Below are 16,401 nucleotides of genomic sequence, written 5' to 3' on the forward strand. Positions count from 1 at the left end.
AATCTTGAGAAATTCGCCTGCTCCCCGTGCCTGTGTATCTTTACCTGCAATGGAGGGAAGTCTTCAGACTTCTGAAGAGGCCAGAGGAATCCTCTCCAGTTCACACTATCCTCTGAACACTGAGCTGACATGGGGTGATCTGACAACTCACACCACGTACCGTAGACTCGATAGTGATGAAAGGCCACTCACACTTTGAAATGCCTCCTGAAAGGCATGCCACTCTTGGGTACTTGGTTGTGTGCTATCATTTTAGATTTCTCCAGCTTTGAACTCTGAAAAGCAACTCTGCCCTCGTGGCCTCCCCACCTTTAATCCAGGTTGGAGGGAAGTTCCACATCCCATTAGCTGTGCCTTGATCCTCACAAAGAGACAGTGGACAGAGGACATCTTTAAGATGGGAGATGGCCAGCAATTCTGCTTCATGTTTGATGGGCGCTACACTAGCAGATTCTGTCGCACTGGAGCCTGTTTCTCCTTAGCCATTGACGTACACCCCACTTAACCTCACCCCTGTGTCAAAGCAGCCTCTTTATGACCATGTTGCTCGTTATCCTGAGTAACTTATTTGAGAAACAGCCGGGTTTTCTGTGAGCTCTTGGCTTTGGCTCAGCGCTGGGCATATCATGAGCACAAGTGCCCCACAAAAGTGAGCTTGGCTTCCTCTGCTCCCATCCTTTGATTCCTCTGCAGCCCCTTGTAATCTAATTTTCCCCTCTTCATTTAATTGTTCTCACATTCCAATTCCAGTCCAGCTGACAGGGGCTGAGGGGAGGCTGTGAGCAAACCAGCCTGGTACCCCAAATGGAAGTCTCAGTGCTCATCACATTCCAGTTCCACTTTCTAGGAAGCCAGAACTTTCTCCTTTGGAAGTATACTCTCTCTCTCTTTTTTTTTTTTTTTTTTTTTTTTTGAGACAGAGTTTTACTCTGTCACCAGGTGCCAGGCTAGAGTGCAGTGGCATGATCTCAGCTCACTGCAACCTCTGCCTCCTGGGTTCAGGCAATTGTCCTGCCTCAGCCTCCCAAGTAGCTGGGACTACAGGCATGTGCCACCATGCCCAGGTAATTTTTGTATTTTTTAATAGAGACAGGGTTTCACCATGCTGCCGGGATGGTCTCGATCTCTTGACCTCATGATCTGCCTACCTAGGCCTTCCAAAGTGCTGGGATTACAGGAGTGAGCCACCGTGCCCAGCCCGGAGGCACTGTCTTTATACTTCCCTGCCACATCTCTCATCTGTAATGCATATAGCCCATCTTTGGCATATCCTCTTCCCAGACCATCCTTATAGCTCAAAATCTTTCCATATCTCTGTGAGACGCAACCTGTCATGGTAGTGAAGGACCTGCTCTCTGAAACTGAATGGCCTCCATTTGTTACTTATTAGTTGTGTGAAATCTGGATAAGTTAATCAAACTCCCTATGCCTTCTTTTATTCATCTGTATGATGGGAATCATGACTACAGTATCTACTCCATAAAGTTGCTTTGAAGAGCAAATAAATTAATACATGCAAGGCAGTCAGAGCAGTGCAAGACACTTAGTGAGCACTATGGGTTTGCTATCATTATTTTTAATATTCTGAGGGAATCAGAGGTGCAAATGTTTTCAGGCAAAGAGGCTCAATGCAATTTCAGTCTCTCCATTTACATCAAATTTCTCTCTGCAGTTTCAAATCTTTTCTATCCTGAATAAGGTTTTCTTCCCGCTCTATCTCCATCTTAAGCTGTTTCTGTATCTTTCTTTTCAGAGTCAACATCATTAACCGAGTAATCCACACTGATCATCTCCACCCACTCACCTCCCATTTATGCCTCAATCCATAGCAATCCGGCTCCAGCTTCTGCCACAGCACTAAAGCTGTTCCCGCTAAGATCACCGTTAACCTACCTATTGAGACACCTAATTACCTTTCTGTCACTTTTGACCCTATTGACCACTCGCTTGTTCTCAAAATGTTTTCTTTTCTGAGACATTATTCTTTTCCGGTTGCAGCAGTCAGCTTTTGGTAGGTTACATTCAAGTAATAATCCCCAAATCTCAATGGCTTACAACAATAAAGATTTTCCTTTATGCTCAAATTTTACAGCAGCTGAGGGTTAGATATAGCTCTGCTCCATATACCGTCTGCATTTAGGGATCCAGGATGAAGGAACAGACGACCTATGGCAGAAAAAAAAGGGCTAACACCGATGCATACACTTCTGCTTGAGTATAGTGCAGATCGCCTTTGCTCACATTCTATTGGCCAAAGCCAGTCACGCGGCCCAAGCCTGACATCAAGAGACTTGCAGCAAGCAGGGACATACATACAGTCAACTTCCAAGAAAGACAGCAAATGGGAGGGAAAAACCACACCACACTTGTTCTCCTTCTCCCTTTCCAATAGCTCCTTGCTCGCCTCCTTCACTAGGTTGTCACGTTCCACCCACTTCCTAAATAACAGTCTTCCCAAGAGCTTCTTGCTTTGCATCCGTTCTTTGGGTAATCCTATCCATGCCCTTAATTCCAATAAGCACCAATGTATCTAGATTCCTTTGACTTCCAAATCTCTAGCACAGGGCTTTGCTGAACATATTTAGCCATGCCCTTGAATTTAACATGTCCAGAATTCAACTCATTTCCTTATCTTCCTATTCCTTTATTCTCCTTCATGGTTAATGATAATGTTTTTAACCCAAATATTTAAATCAGAAACCTGAGAAGGCTTAATTGTTCCTCCCTGCCCCCATCCCATCCAATGAGTCAACTGTATGATTCATTCTACCTTTAAGAGAAGTTTCTGTCCTCTTCCCCACCCTTTACTCTGCTGTCGCCTGAGTTTGGGCTCTCACTATCCTTTGCTTGAATTTTAGCCATCAGTAATTCTCTAACTGTTCAGCATGCTTCAGTCACTCTTTCCTAGAGACCATTTCTGCATTGCAGCAAACAACATCTCCCCATATCCCCCCAGATCTGATCTTGCCTCTTCTTTGCTTAAGACCTTCAAAGGCTCTCCCATATACCTGAGGTAAAATTCAGGCTCCATGGTGTGGCATTCAATGTTTGCCGTAACCAAACCTTGCTTGTCTTTGCACACCCGTTTATGCTGTTCTCTGCCTGGCACCCTCTGCCTTGGCTGTTTTGACTTCTCATTGGTAGCCAAATGCCCCATGATGTCATTTCTGTGTATTTACTCACACTATTCCCTCTGCCCAAATGTTCTTTTCATTTTTTTTTTTAAACTCAGTGACTGCCTGTTGATCCTTCAAGTCCTAGTCTGGGCACCTTTCAGTAAAAGGTGAAAGATTTATACAATCTGAAGAGAAACTGGAGTATAGTCTGAGCACCTTTCATAAAACCTTCCCAAACCTTGTCCATTCCCCTTGTCCCTACTCCACAGTAGGTAACATCAATCTTTGCAGTAACATTAATCAAATGATGTTATTATTCACATGTCTTCCTCTTCTTACATAAATTATGAGTTCCCAGAACGGGAACGGAATCATTATCATCTCTGGAATTGCCCAGAAACTAACGCAGTGCATACACATTAGATACTCAATATATGTATATTGAGGGAAGGGATAAATAAGTGAATGATGTACTCCAGTCTGTGTTCCACTAGCTCAGTGGTCAGGTTTTTCTACTTGTCAGTTTTACTCTCTGGCTGCTCTCTGGCTCTAGGAAGCCTGGTCCCCTTCCTATGTTGGAGGACTAACTTCTTGCCTTCATATTGAAAATACTCTCTCTGAAGCCCTGACAGCCTGAATCTGACAGTGCCAGCCTCATAGGATTCCTTAGCAAATCTCCCCTTTCTAGAATCTGTCTCTCCCATTAAAATGGCTCCTCTGCAGCTACATGCTCTGCTCTCCAGCTTTCCAAAATGACCCTCCACAGGCCAGCTCAGTCACTCCTGGAGTTCCCTAAACTGGACTACCCTATTACTCTTTCTGTCACATTTTAGTTTTTCTCACTGTTTCCTTTCTTCTCCATCTGTGTCAGAACCAGCTACTAACTTTGCAGCACCTGATGCAAAATGACAATTTGGGGCTCTTTGTTCAAACATTATTTAGAATTTCAAAATGGCAACAGCAAAGCAGTAAACCAAGCACAAGGCCCTTCTGAGCACTGTGACTGCACAGTTGAGTCTTCTGCCCATGAAGCTGGCCCTGAGCTCCGCCTGGCAGTTCCAAGCAGTGCTACATGCAGAAGGTCAAACTAGAAGTACATCAATCCTTCAGGAAGATGAGTTAGCGCGTGGGTGAAGAGAGGGTGCTCTGCATGCGGGCAAAAGCATTGGAAAGAATTTTGTGGAATAAGTTTTCATTGAAAAAATAGAGTTTAAAAAGTTATATGTGTGTATATATGTATGATTAATATATATGATTATTTAATAAGTGAAGGGTTTGGAACAATGCCATGTAGAAGTTGTTTTAGTGAGAATAAGCTGTCTCATTAGAAGCATTTTTAATTATGAAAAAATTGCTTGTCAATGTTTGCATCTAATCAGAGATGTAGAGTGATTATGTTAATTCCACTGCTTGGAGGTGTAGGTGGGAAGTGCCTTTATCCTCTATTAGGGCTCTGTCAGATGGCAAAAGAACAAGCAACAGGACAAGAAGGGTTTGAGAACTCATTCATTTGGTCATTCATTTATTTAACCAAATACTCATACAGGATTCATTTTATGCCAGTCACTCAGATTCGAAGGTTTCCTCATACCAGGGGCAGGTGCGTGATGAGATGCGGTGGGCTAAGTGCATCCAAGCATGCAGCGCCCCCTTCCAAACTCCCTGTGGGTTTACACTAAATACAGCTTACACTTACAAATAAAATGCCAGAGAGGACAGGCATAGTGTTTTTGAGGAAAGACAGGGCTGAGAGAGGGAGGGCCTGCATTGGGATTGGAGGAATTCTTTTCTTTTGGTCTTTCTCCCCAGGTACAGTAGCATGCCAAGCTGAGCACCACACTGCTGCCAGTTGTCACTGTCTTACCCTGGTGGCAGGAGGTACTTCCGGTGGCTTGCATTCGTAGAGCATCTTCTGGTTTACATGATCTCATCTCGATCCCCGTAACAGCCCTGTTTGGCAAGTTTAAGGTTAAGCCATATGAACTTGGCATCGCTATCAGCCAAATGTGGTCAAATGTTGGCAATTTCATATGGTTCAATCTAACATTGGTGGTGATATTAACCCCATTTTTTTAGTAGCAAAAATGGAAGCTTAGAGAGACTTTACCAGTTTCATAGAGTCATGGATGGGGTTGAACCCCAAGCAGAACTCCAACTCAAATGCATGCTTGTCTCCACCTCTGGCATCCCCTTGGTATAAATGGTAGATCAACCTCGTGCAGCAATGTATAGACAGGTTGGGAGTTTCATGTTAATATGCTTTAACTGTCTTTTTTCAGCCCCAGATTCAGTAATGGTTCTCTGTACAAACTCATTCATTTTTAATCAGTTGACTGTAATGATTTGTTACAAATGATCTTTAATTCTCAGCTGTGGTTAATCAGTACTGAAAGGCACTTTTCCTGTTATTTTATTTGGATAGGACTCTTAGTGAAATACTTGCCTGCCATTACTTAATCACTTGTTTGTTTTCCCTCTGCACACAGTTTCTAGCAGCATACAGCAGTATTTAATGTGAACTCATTCCCTTTACAGAGTGAATTGAGTTTTCCAAGCCATAGAGGCAGGGTGCTGCCATGGGGAGCCCTAAGCCTTCCTGCTTTGGTTTGATACTTATTGACCCTCTCCTGTGGGCCAAGCTAAAGCCAGGTGCTAAAGATATGCCGATTTATACATGGCAACTGCAACACAACTCGGAAAAGGTTATTACGAGATTTTATGGTATAAGACGGGAGGTGGAGGGAATGGCATCTAACCCATCCCTGTAATGTCAGGAAGTCTTCCTGGAGGAGGTGAATTCTGGAGAATAAATAGAAATCAGGCTGGCGTTTCTATGCAGATGAAACAACAGATGCAAATACACAGGGTGAGCGAGCCTGGGGATTGGGAATATGTATGCAGTCAAGCACGGTTAGAATTCAGAGAGGAGGCAGGGGAGGGTGGGCATTGAGAGAGGAGATTGGGGAAATAAGTGAGGTCAGGTCGTAATGGGCATTGGGCACACCTTAAGCCTTAAGAGTTTTAAGAAGAAATAACTTGTATGGATTTGATTTAGAAAAATCCTCTGGGAATAGCATGGAGAATGGATTGGAAGTGAGCTGAGTGGAGGCAGGAAACCCAGTGAGCAGAAAGGAGGTGGAGGTGAACCAGGCTGGAGATAATAAGGGCTGAGAGAAGCGGCTAGCTCTGAGAAAGAGGAGGGTAGAGGGATTTGAAGTGAATGCTGGGTGGGGCAGAAAGCATGGTAAAGAAAGAAAAGTGCAGGAGACAAGTGTCTGGCTGTACTCTTTCAAAGCTGAGCTGGGGTACTTGTCTGCGCCCAAGGAGACCAAACCATCCAGCTCTAGGCCAGGGCTATCTGTAGGTGCGACTGGGCTGTCACAGCAACAGCGCTGAGAGCTAGGCCCTTTCCTGAACCATCAGCTCTCTTGAGTCAACCGGCGTCTGCTTTGTGACATTCTTACAGCCATCCTGACCAATGAAAGGAAACTGAAAATCTTTCCCTTCCCCTCACCACCCCCAGGTTCTGATAAATCTGGCCCTCCTGGGAGTCTGGCATCACCATGCAAAGATTTGAGTCAAACCCTGGAGCTGAAGGATTCTCTAAGAGTATGATCAGCAGTGCTCGGCCGCAGGGGAAGGTGAATCCTTGCCTAAAATTTCTTCCACAGCTTCTGAATGCAGGGAGGTCACATGCAGCCTCGGTTATTAGGATGGCACTTTTTAGCGGGATCAGAGGAAGGACTAGTTGTGAGGGAATTGCCGTGGCAGTAATGTGGTCTGACTGCAAAAGCAAAAACCAAAAAAATGCAGTGCCCGCTTTATCCCGACTCTGCACCTGAGACTGATTTGTTAGTCGGTGCCTCTTTTGCCATCCTTTCTGGAAATGCACAGAAAGTGTGAGAGACATTCAATTTGTCTTCTTTATCTCTATTCTTGGTGGTCTTACCATTCTTCCTCTCTCCGTTTGATGTCCTCCATGGCAGCCCTTACATCCCTCTTCTCTTTCGGTGTCCCAGACCAATAACTGATGAAATTAGTTTATGCTACAGTGTGAGTATCTTATGGTTTACAATGCAAATATCTCCGGGAAGGGCAAATCATAACATAAAGGTATACATCTAATGGTAGATGTGTGAGTTTTAGAAACTGAGATTTGGAGGGTTTTGCAAAGGCTTTCCAGTCACAGGGCATGCGCCACAGCCTGGACTCAGGCTATGCCTTTTTGGTTCTGGTGTATTTCCAGAAGGAACTGTGAGGTTCCTAAAGTCAGTAAGGCAATCAGAGAGTGTGTGTGTGTTTCCTCAACTTCATCTGAGAATACGGATTTCAGGTAAAACTTGAGAGCCAGCAGGTCTCAGCACAACTGTTTTTCTCTGCCTGAGATACTCTTTCCCATCTCTGAACTTTGACAATTCCATCTTCATCTGATTCCTCTCCGCTGAAATCAGGGGAGCCTTCCCAGACTCCACACACGGGTTTCCAGGAAGTTTGTATCCATTAAACCCTGGATGCAAAACCATGTGGACATTCCTCCATGTGTACATGACTGCATCTTCTTCCTGGTCTGTGAGCTTCTTTCTCAAGAACAGTAGCCATTTCTTATTATTCTCTTCATCTCCGGCAATTTTTAGCTTTTGCTGGTAATAAGTGATCAGCAATGTGGTGTTTGTTCCTTTTTTCTTTTCCTGGGGAACTATGCAAACAGTTGACTGCCCTGTGAGAAGCTAAGTGGAATTTTATTTGGGAGCATGCCTCTGGTCTTTTTCAAGGCCGTATTTTCATATACATCAGGCCCTCACCGACTGAGGAGACTCGGATGAAAAAGTTACTATGTGTGCCTTCAGGAATCTCACAATGTCAGTTCAAACATAAATGTAAGAGGGCGAAACTGTTGAAAGCATGGTTTTCTCTTCCCCCATGAGGATGGACTTGTCCTGAAAATCCACCACTTGGGAATTGGCCAACTCTGACTAAGTTGACATCTCAGGGTCTGAGAGACTGCCAAGCCTCTGCCTCAAGTCCTTCAGCATAATCCCAACATCTGGGGCATCAGCAACCCTCCTGTAGACCAAGAGAGAAGTTGGATTAGCCAGAGTCTGTCCTGCCTGCCTCCTCCCTCCCACCCTGGGAATATTTGGAAATGTGTGTGTGTGGAGGGGTATTGTTGGTAATCAAAATGCCTGTTGGAAGGCATGCCAGCACAGCATGGATGGACGCCATGGACGGAAATCAACCTGCAGCACCCTGGACAGTCTCATCCAAAGAGGAATCAACTCACCCTCCATAGTAATAGTGCGCTCTAAAACATAAGGCTAGACAACAACTTTGGATCATACCAGGACCCCAAGAAGTCAAGGTTTCAGACTGAATTTTGATATTTGAAGATCCAGTTGCTGCCTAAAGAAAATATATTTTCCATTTCCAGGGCCTACTTTGTATTAACCCACAATCAACACTCCTCCACATTGGAGTAATCTCTTATTCCTCCATATTTGGAAATGAACTCTAAAGAAAATATCTTCCACCTTTTTTTTTCCTCAGGGAATTTTCTCACCTGAACACAGGTTCTGCTAAGTTGAGACTGCTCAAACCATCGTAGCCCAAAGGACAGTGGTCTTGTAGTCACACTGTAGCTGGCTTTGATCCTGGACCTCCGCTTCCCATTTTCCACAGGTTGGCACCTGGATAGAGCAACTCTGAACACCCAGCCATGGTCGTGGCCTAGTGGACCCCTTGTGCGTTGTTCCGGCCTTGTGTCCAACATCCTGGCCTGCTCCTATATGCACTAAGCTCTTCAGCTTTAGCTTTGCCTCCCTATTTTGCCCTTGCTCAGGTTTCTTAAATACTTCTCCATATTGTGACCTTGGGGAGGTCACAATGTGGCCTGTGACACAGTCACATTGTGACTGTGACCCTGCTTTCAACAATTTCACCCTCTTACATTTATGTTTGAACTGACATTGTAGGATCCTTGAAGGCACATTGTAACCTTGGAGAGTTTATCCCATTCAAAATGGCAACCATGTCCCCACTGGATTTGCACTTGACTCTTAGTTCGATCCATTTCCTGTTTGACTGGAACCGCTCCCCCCTGCCCGGTTCTGCACCATTTCCCCACCAGTTCATAGTCCCAGAAGCAGGCCCTGGTCCACACAGATGCCTGGCTAGGCCCCTGACGAGGGAAATGGACTTAGGTGCTATCTGTGCCATCTGCTCAGAGAGTCCTGTGTTCTCCACTCTCATGTTGACTGATGGGGACACAGAAGGGTTTTTAGGTTGGACACAGCCCAACCTAATCCAGAGCAGAGTCCTTCATCAAAGGCCTGGGAAGCCAAACTTTATCACTCTAGGAACTCATCCCCTCTTAATTGCAGATCCAGGGGAGAGGACGATATCAAGCAAATTAACATTGAACTTGTTCCGAGATGACAGAGATTCCTGGGCCAGTCATAAAATTGTCCCTCAAGTCAGATCCTTAGAGAGGGAACTGGCTACCTTGGAGGAGGGCCTGAGAGCCACCATCAGGAAGAAATGTACTCAGGCTAGTGCTCCTGAAGGTCACAACTTTGCCAGCCAAGCACTGGGTAAGCAATTACCTGCCCTACAAGAGCCATTTAAAGGGGAGAAGAAATATTCCCCTAGATCCACACCTGGGCAAAGAAGGGCTTTATATCGGGTGAAGAGAGGACCAGAACTCTCTTTCATTCTGAAGCTTTATCTTTTCCTTTTTGGCCTCATTTTTGGCTTCTTTCACTGAGGAAAGCACATGTCTCAAGACAGGAAATTACCCTGGTGATTGATGGCTAGCAAATGCAATTAGGGGCCCGTAAGTGTTCTCCAAGGGGTGCCCTTCCAGTGTGGCATTCCAGGTTTGGTGATCACTTAACGATCTGCACCGAGGCCTCCTGGTAATGAAGCATTCGTCTCTGTCAAGCTCTGGCCACCTGAACATCCTGCTTCCTTTGCATGCAGAGAGACTGTGGGCAAAAAAGTGGGAATGGAAGGTGGAGTGGGGAAGAGGCAGAGTGAAGGCTAGGGGGCACTCCTGGCTTGAAGGAAGTCTTACCAAAAAGAATGGGCCCACTTGGCCAAGAAGGACACTCCCAATATGAGGCCTGAACATGAATTGGGGGTCCGGGGGTACCTTCAATGACTAAATTTCTATAATATTTGCTAATTATCCCAGTGCTCAGAGAAATAGAATTCCTTAATTCCGCTTCCTTTGGTGCATGGAAGGGATGAACAAAAAAAACCCAGCCCAGACTCTGCCCTTGGGTTACTTGTATGCTAGCTGGGAAGGTCAAACACACTTCCCTCAAACTTCCAGGCATCAGTGGATGACCTGGCCCCACACAGACAGACGAAGGAGTACACTAAATATTGACTCATCTGTGGTGCTAACAGAAGGAAGGCCAAAGGAGGCTGTCTGGCTCCTGCCTGCCTGAGCTCTCCTTTCAGTTCTGCCACTTGGAAGTTCACTGACCTTGAACAAGTTACATAATTGCCTTGTGTCTCAGTTTCCTGACTGTAAAATGGGGATAACGAGAAAACTTTCCTCCTTGACTCTTGGTGAGGATTCAGCAGGGCAGTGTCCAGGACACCCAGGCCCTAGCCAAGGCAGTGTCCACAGACACTAGTCATTTCCTCCTCCCCAAGCCAGGGTTCTGACCCTTTTTAATGGCATGTTTCATTAGAAAATGGACCATGCCAGAAAAAAGGCATGGTTGAAAAAATTCAACCTGGTGAAGCATAGGAATCCTTCTCAGAATAATGATAGGAATGTATAAAATAAGATATATAAGATTACAAAGGAAACCACATTTTTATTGAAATATCACTATCAAAATATTAAACCAAATTTGTGGTAGAGTAATATATGTGTTTATTAACACAGTAAATAGCAAGATCTGCTGGCAGGTCTAATAACTACTGTAATTCTGAAGTTCACAATAAGCTTAAACAATATTTCAACATATCTGCAACAACTGTAATGAGATATAAAAATATCTGTGATTTCTATTGGTGACAAAATTATAGCTTCTGCTGATACTACTGTGACTTGTTGCCTACATTTAAAATCAGAGGAACTGCTAAATTTTAGCTAAAGTTGGTGAAATTAAAGATGCAGCTTTTTCCATCTAAGCTCATGGACCCTCTGTGAACCCCAGGCTAAGAACCATTGCTGTAAAGCTTGATAAAATAATGCTTTCCAAATTCCATGCTTTCAAAAATTTCAAAATATTATTCGTTTTCTCACTACTAAAGCCAAATATAAACATCATAGCAGAGTTAAGAAATACAGACTAAGTGGAAAAAGACAAAGATTGAAAAACACCATCCAGAGAGCGCCACTGTTAACACTTGGTATAGTAATGAAGCTGTCGAGATGTAGAGCTCATTGCTAATCTATTTTTCATGCACTGAAATCTGCTGCAGGTAGGATTATTAGACTGTAATTTCTTCACTTGGAGGGCCACTGAGGCACAGGGAATGCTGATCAGGGACCGCAGCAAAGAGCCAATTCTAAGCACCACGAATATAGGCTGGAAGCTACATGCAGCCCCTTTCTGGAAAAAGGATTCTGCACTTCTCAGTGCGGCCCTGTAGTAGTCTGTTCTCACACTGCTATGAAGAAACGCGCAAGACTGGGTAATTTAAAAGGAAAGAGGTTCAATTACCTCGCAGTTCCACAGGCCTGGGGAGGCCTCAGGAAACTTACAATCATGGTGGAAGGGGAAGCAAACACGTCCTTCTTCACATGGTGGCAAGAGAGAAAAGGACCAAGCAAAGGGGGGAAAGCCCCTTATAAAACATCAGATCTCCTGAGAACTCACTATCGTGAGAAGAGCAACATGGAGGAAACCGCCCTATGATCCAATCCTCACTTAGTCATGTCCTTGACATGTGGGGATTATTACAATTCAGGGTGAGATTTGGGTGGGGACTCCGAGTCAAACCATATCAGCCACTATAGTCAGGGCCAGCCAGTCTTCACCTTAGCAGCCCAGAAGCCAAGCCAGAATCCTGCAGCCCTTCTAGTACCAGCTGTCCCACAGATCTCAAGTCTCTTGTTAGACCTGATGAATGATCTTGTCTGAATCATAAATTATGAATAATGGAAATTGCTCACTGGATAAAGGATACCAACTGACACCACTTAGAACCTGCCAGACACTCAGGTCAGAGCCCTGATGCACTTGGGCAGAGTGTGAGGACTCATGCAAATAATCCACTTAGAAATCATGAGGGCCAGGTACAGTGGCTCATTCCTGTAATCCCAGCACTTTGGAAGGCCAAGGAGGGTGCATCATAAGGTCAGGAGATAGAGACCATTCTGGCTAACATGGTGAAACCTCGTCTCTACAAAAATACAATGTGTGTGCCTATAATCCCAGCTACTTGGGATGCTGAGGCAGGAGACTCACTTGAACCCAGCAGATGGAGGTTGCAGCAAGCCGAGATCATGCTACTGCACTCCAGCCTGGGTGACAGAGCAAGACTCTGTCTGGAAAAAAAAAAAAAGAGAGAGAGAGAGAGAGAAAAGGAAGGAAGAAAGAAAGAAAAGAAAGGGAAAGAATAAGAAAGGAAGGAAGGGAAGAAAAAAAATCACGAGAATGAGATAGCACTAAATCTAGGAGGTATGATACAATCTGCACAAACACACACCCGTGTGTGGATAGTGACACTGTGCAGCTCTCTCTGAGGTGAGAAGGTAGTCTGACATATATTCAGCTGTCCCAAGGAAGCTCTAGAAGATTCTGAAGGCTTAGAATGGCTTGTCTAGTCACTGTTAAACAACTACTGTGGAGAGTCCACCCCATGTGAATTCAGGATACAAGGGAGGCAGGCCCCAGCTTGCTTTCCTCGATATCTCTCAGGACACCCAACCGTGTGAGTCCTCCAGGCATGGCCAGCCTCAGCCAGGTTGGTCCGCCGCGCCAGTGTAAGCATGAGGTTGTTGAGCCACCAACATCAAGTCAGGGATTTGCTGCACCTTCTGGATGGAACGTCTATAAAAGACTGAGGCTATATCACTATGGCAACATTTAAAAAGTGCCTCCCTTCTCTTCTCCAGTTCAGGCCATAAAGCAATGTCTTCTGACCTCCAAACCAAGACCTTCCCTGGGAGGAGGAGCAGGGTGTTAATAAAATGCTGCTGGTACAGTCATCAAAATGTGACTGTGCGCTTTCCTAGAGGGACCCTGCAACCCCAAGGTGGCACACCAGGCTTCCTCTAGGCCTAGTTAGAGATCACCGACAAAGCTCCTGAATGCAGGGCACCACTCAATTTAAAAATATTTTTAATAAAACAATGTAGAAAGGGCAGCCTGTTCGTTTTGATCCTCCACTGGGTCATTCAATTAAACCTGAGATTCTGGGAAAACTTGAACTCCCTGATCACATTTTCCGTTAGTAATAATAATAAAAGATAATTATGGAATCTGTCAGATATTCCAGACAGCAGCACCTCCACTTAATTAACTGCTAATTAAGATATGAAAGAACTGCAGTGTCTCTCACACATCCTGCTTTTATTAAGCCTGGGCACATCTTCCTCAGGGAAAGAGAAACCTAAACAGCCAAGGCTGAGCCCTTCCTTGGATTTACGCAACAGAGTGGTGTGGGATGAGTGGGGAGGAAGTCTGACTTTGAGGACCAGCCATTTACCTATAGCATTCAGTTGTTACATAATGACCTTGAGATGAAAGAATGTGGGAGAAGGGAACGGAACTAACGTGTTCCCTTCCTTCTGCTGCACTGAAAGATTTTTTTTCTTTCCTTCCTTCCTTTCTTCTTCTTTCCCTTTCTTTTCTTTCTTTCTTCCTTCCTTTTCTTTCTTTTCTCTCTCTCTTTTTTTTTTTCAGACAGAGTCTTGCTCTGTCACCCAGGCTGGAGTGCAGTGGCGTGATCTCGGCTTGCTGCAAGGAAGGATCCTTCCTTCTGCTGCACACTAAGCTAATAAGCCTTTTACATATATTATCTAAGTAAATTCTCACAGCAATCCTGTAAGGAAATATTATTATTCCCATTTTACAGATTAGAAAACACATGCTTAGAGGGATTTAATAAATACGTTTCCAAGTCTGTAGCTGATAAGAGCTGGGATTTGAGCCAAATGTCATGCTTTTCATTTGTTGCTCCAGGTAGATACAAGAAAGAGAAATGTTTTCTTTCTTGTCTTTACCGTTATTGACAAAGCAAAAGCGCAAAGCATTTGTGGCAGCTAGCCTTCAAGATGACCCCCAATTTTTCCTGCTTTATAGCATTCACCCCCTTCTGCAGCTTTTCCCCTCATTAAATGGGGCTAACCTATGTACCAATAGAATATTGCCAAAATGATGGTGAGCTTAGTCTTATAAGATACTGTGGCTTCCACCTTGCACTTTCTCAGATTGTTCACTTTGGGGAATGCTAGCCACCATGTTGTCAGGACACTCAAACACCCTTTTAGAAGCCCACATGGGGAGAAGCTGAGGCCTCCTGCAATGACCAAATCAAACAAAGGAGCCATCTTGGAAGCAGATCCTCTATTCCTACCAGGTTGAAGACTGCAGCCTTCAACATCTTGACTGAAACCTCATGAGAGACCCTGAGCCAGAACCACTCAGATAAACTGCTTCTGAATTCCTGACCCGTACAAATTATGAGATAATAAATGTTTATTATTTTAAACCACTGAGATTTGGGGTAATTTGTTATATAAATGGAGAATTCATGAACTTCTTACACTCTGCTGAATTGCGACGCTTTGCCAGTATCAGTGGATCAGAGAAATCCTTTTAAGAAACATTCAAATTTGTATGCCTGGAAGTAGAAGTCTGAAATAGCCATTCAGGAGCCCTCCTGGTAGGAAGCCTTGTGAGTTTAGAAGCAGAATATGGGTCAGATCAACAACAGTTGCCTAAATTTCCCATTTTCACATTAAGATGACTAAGTACAATTTGAAAGCTGTTCAAAATCGGATCCATTGTTCAGCAACCAACTGCTGTGAGAATTGAGAAAAAAATGAATTGACCATACTTTGGGGTATTGGGCAATTTTGTCTATAGCCGATCAGCATCCTTGGGATCAAATAGCCATTACTGGAACATCTCCAGCAATCTGCAGTACATCAACCAAAACCTTTCAAGCACCACGGTTTATACTGCATGTCCAAATGAACTGTTACTGTGAAGTCTGAAACCTCTGCAGTTTTTGATTGTTGGATCTTACCTGGCCCAGCAGGTGTCTTTCTTCTAAAGCCCATGACTCACCTAAGCCAAAGAGGATAAAAACACAAAGCTCGGGTGAAAAATCTGTGATTGAGATCAACAGCGGCTCTTGGGCTGCACTTTCTGGACTGTCCAGATCTCCAGCTCTTGCCAAGCCCCTCAAATGGCTGAATTCACCTGTGTTACAGAGGGGTCAGCACTTGATGAGGAATGAAAATACAATGCACATTTTCTAGATATATTTCACAGGACGTTTTTTTCCAAAGATGAGCTGTTGCAAGTTGACCCCAGATAATGCTGGGCACTGAAAAGGGGGTAAATGAGTAGGTTGCAGTGTGGACAGAAAGAACACATCCATTTGCTGAAGCCGCCGGGGTGTCAGGTCTGCATGCCCTTTATTCTAGTGTATGTCTCAGAATGCCACCTGTCCTCTCCCTCGGGTCCCTCTGAAAGTGTGGAAGCTGAAAGGATTTGGGAGCCTGAGCCCCATACCCCGTATTCATCTTAGCTAATGGTTTTGCCTCCAGTAGTTGCTGTGGCAGGAATGCATGCCTAATGGTGACACATCAGCTTCAAAGGCTGTCATAACAATCCTGTGCCTTGTCACCAGTTATATGAATCTATCTTAAGATAAGGCCTTTGTGTGATATCATTAGGGCTGGATGACTCGTTGATAAAATTAAGTGGATCTATTAGTGAGGTAATGCATGCTCTATCACAAGGGCCAGTATACTGGCTTCAGGATGGGCTTCATTCTTTCAAAGCGAGTGTGGTAATGACTTCAGGAAGATTGGCACACAGACTCCAGCTCAGTTTGGCAGTTGCTCAGCCAACAGTTTGAAACCTGTTTAAATAAATAAAACTGGTTAAATGAAAAAGAGGACAGGACTAGAAAACAGAAGCCCCAAATTTTGGTTCTAATCCTCTAAATAACTTTGGAGATGCATGCCTCCAAAGTGACCTGCCCTGACAAGTTCCCATGCACCCCTCCCTCAAAGACAGGAGCTCCTCATGGGTGGTGGCTGCATCCTCTTCATATTCCCGGTGCCTGGCGTGGGCCTGGGTACTCA

The 16,401-nt window shown here is 44.5% G+C and overlaps 1 protein-coding gene and 1 long non-coding RNA gene across 2 annotated transcripts in view; one reads left to right on the forward strand and one right to left on the reverse strand.

The window, feature by feature from the left end:
• TNR (tenascin R) overlaps positions 1 to 16,401 on the forward strand; it is a 440,410-nt gene that overhangs the window by 206,829 nt on the left and 217,180 nt on the right. The gene's annotated exons all lie outside the window — the stretch shown is intronic.
• LOC128930094 (uncharacterized) lies at positions 4,641 to 8,935 on the reverse strand. The gene is made up of 3 exons (XR_008477680.2): positions 8,674 to 8,935; positions 7,066 to 8,180; positions 4,641 to 5,066 (listed from the first exon to the last, which is right to left on the reverse strand). It is a non-coding gene; the product is annotated as an uncharacterized LOC128930094 (long non-coding RNA).

Source organism: Callithrix jacchus, chromosome 18 (assembly GCF_049354715.1).
Source record: "Callithrix jacchus isolate 240 chromosome 18, calJac240_pri, whole genome shotgun sequence".
Lineage (NCBI taxonomy): Eukaryota > Metazoa > Chordata > Mammalia > Primates > Cebidae > Callithrix > Callithrix jacchus.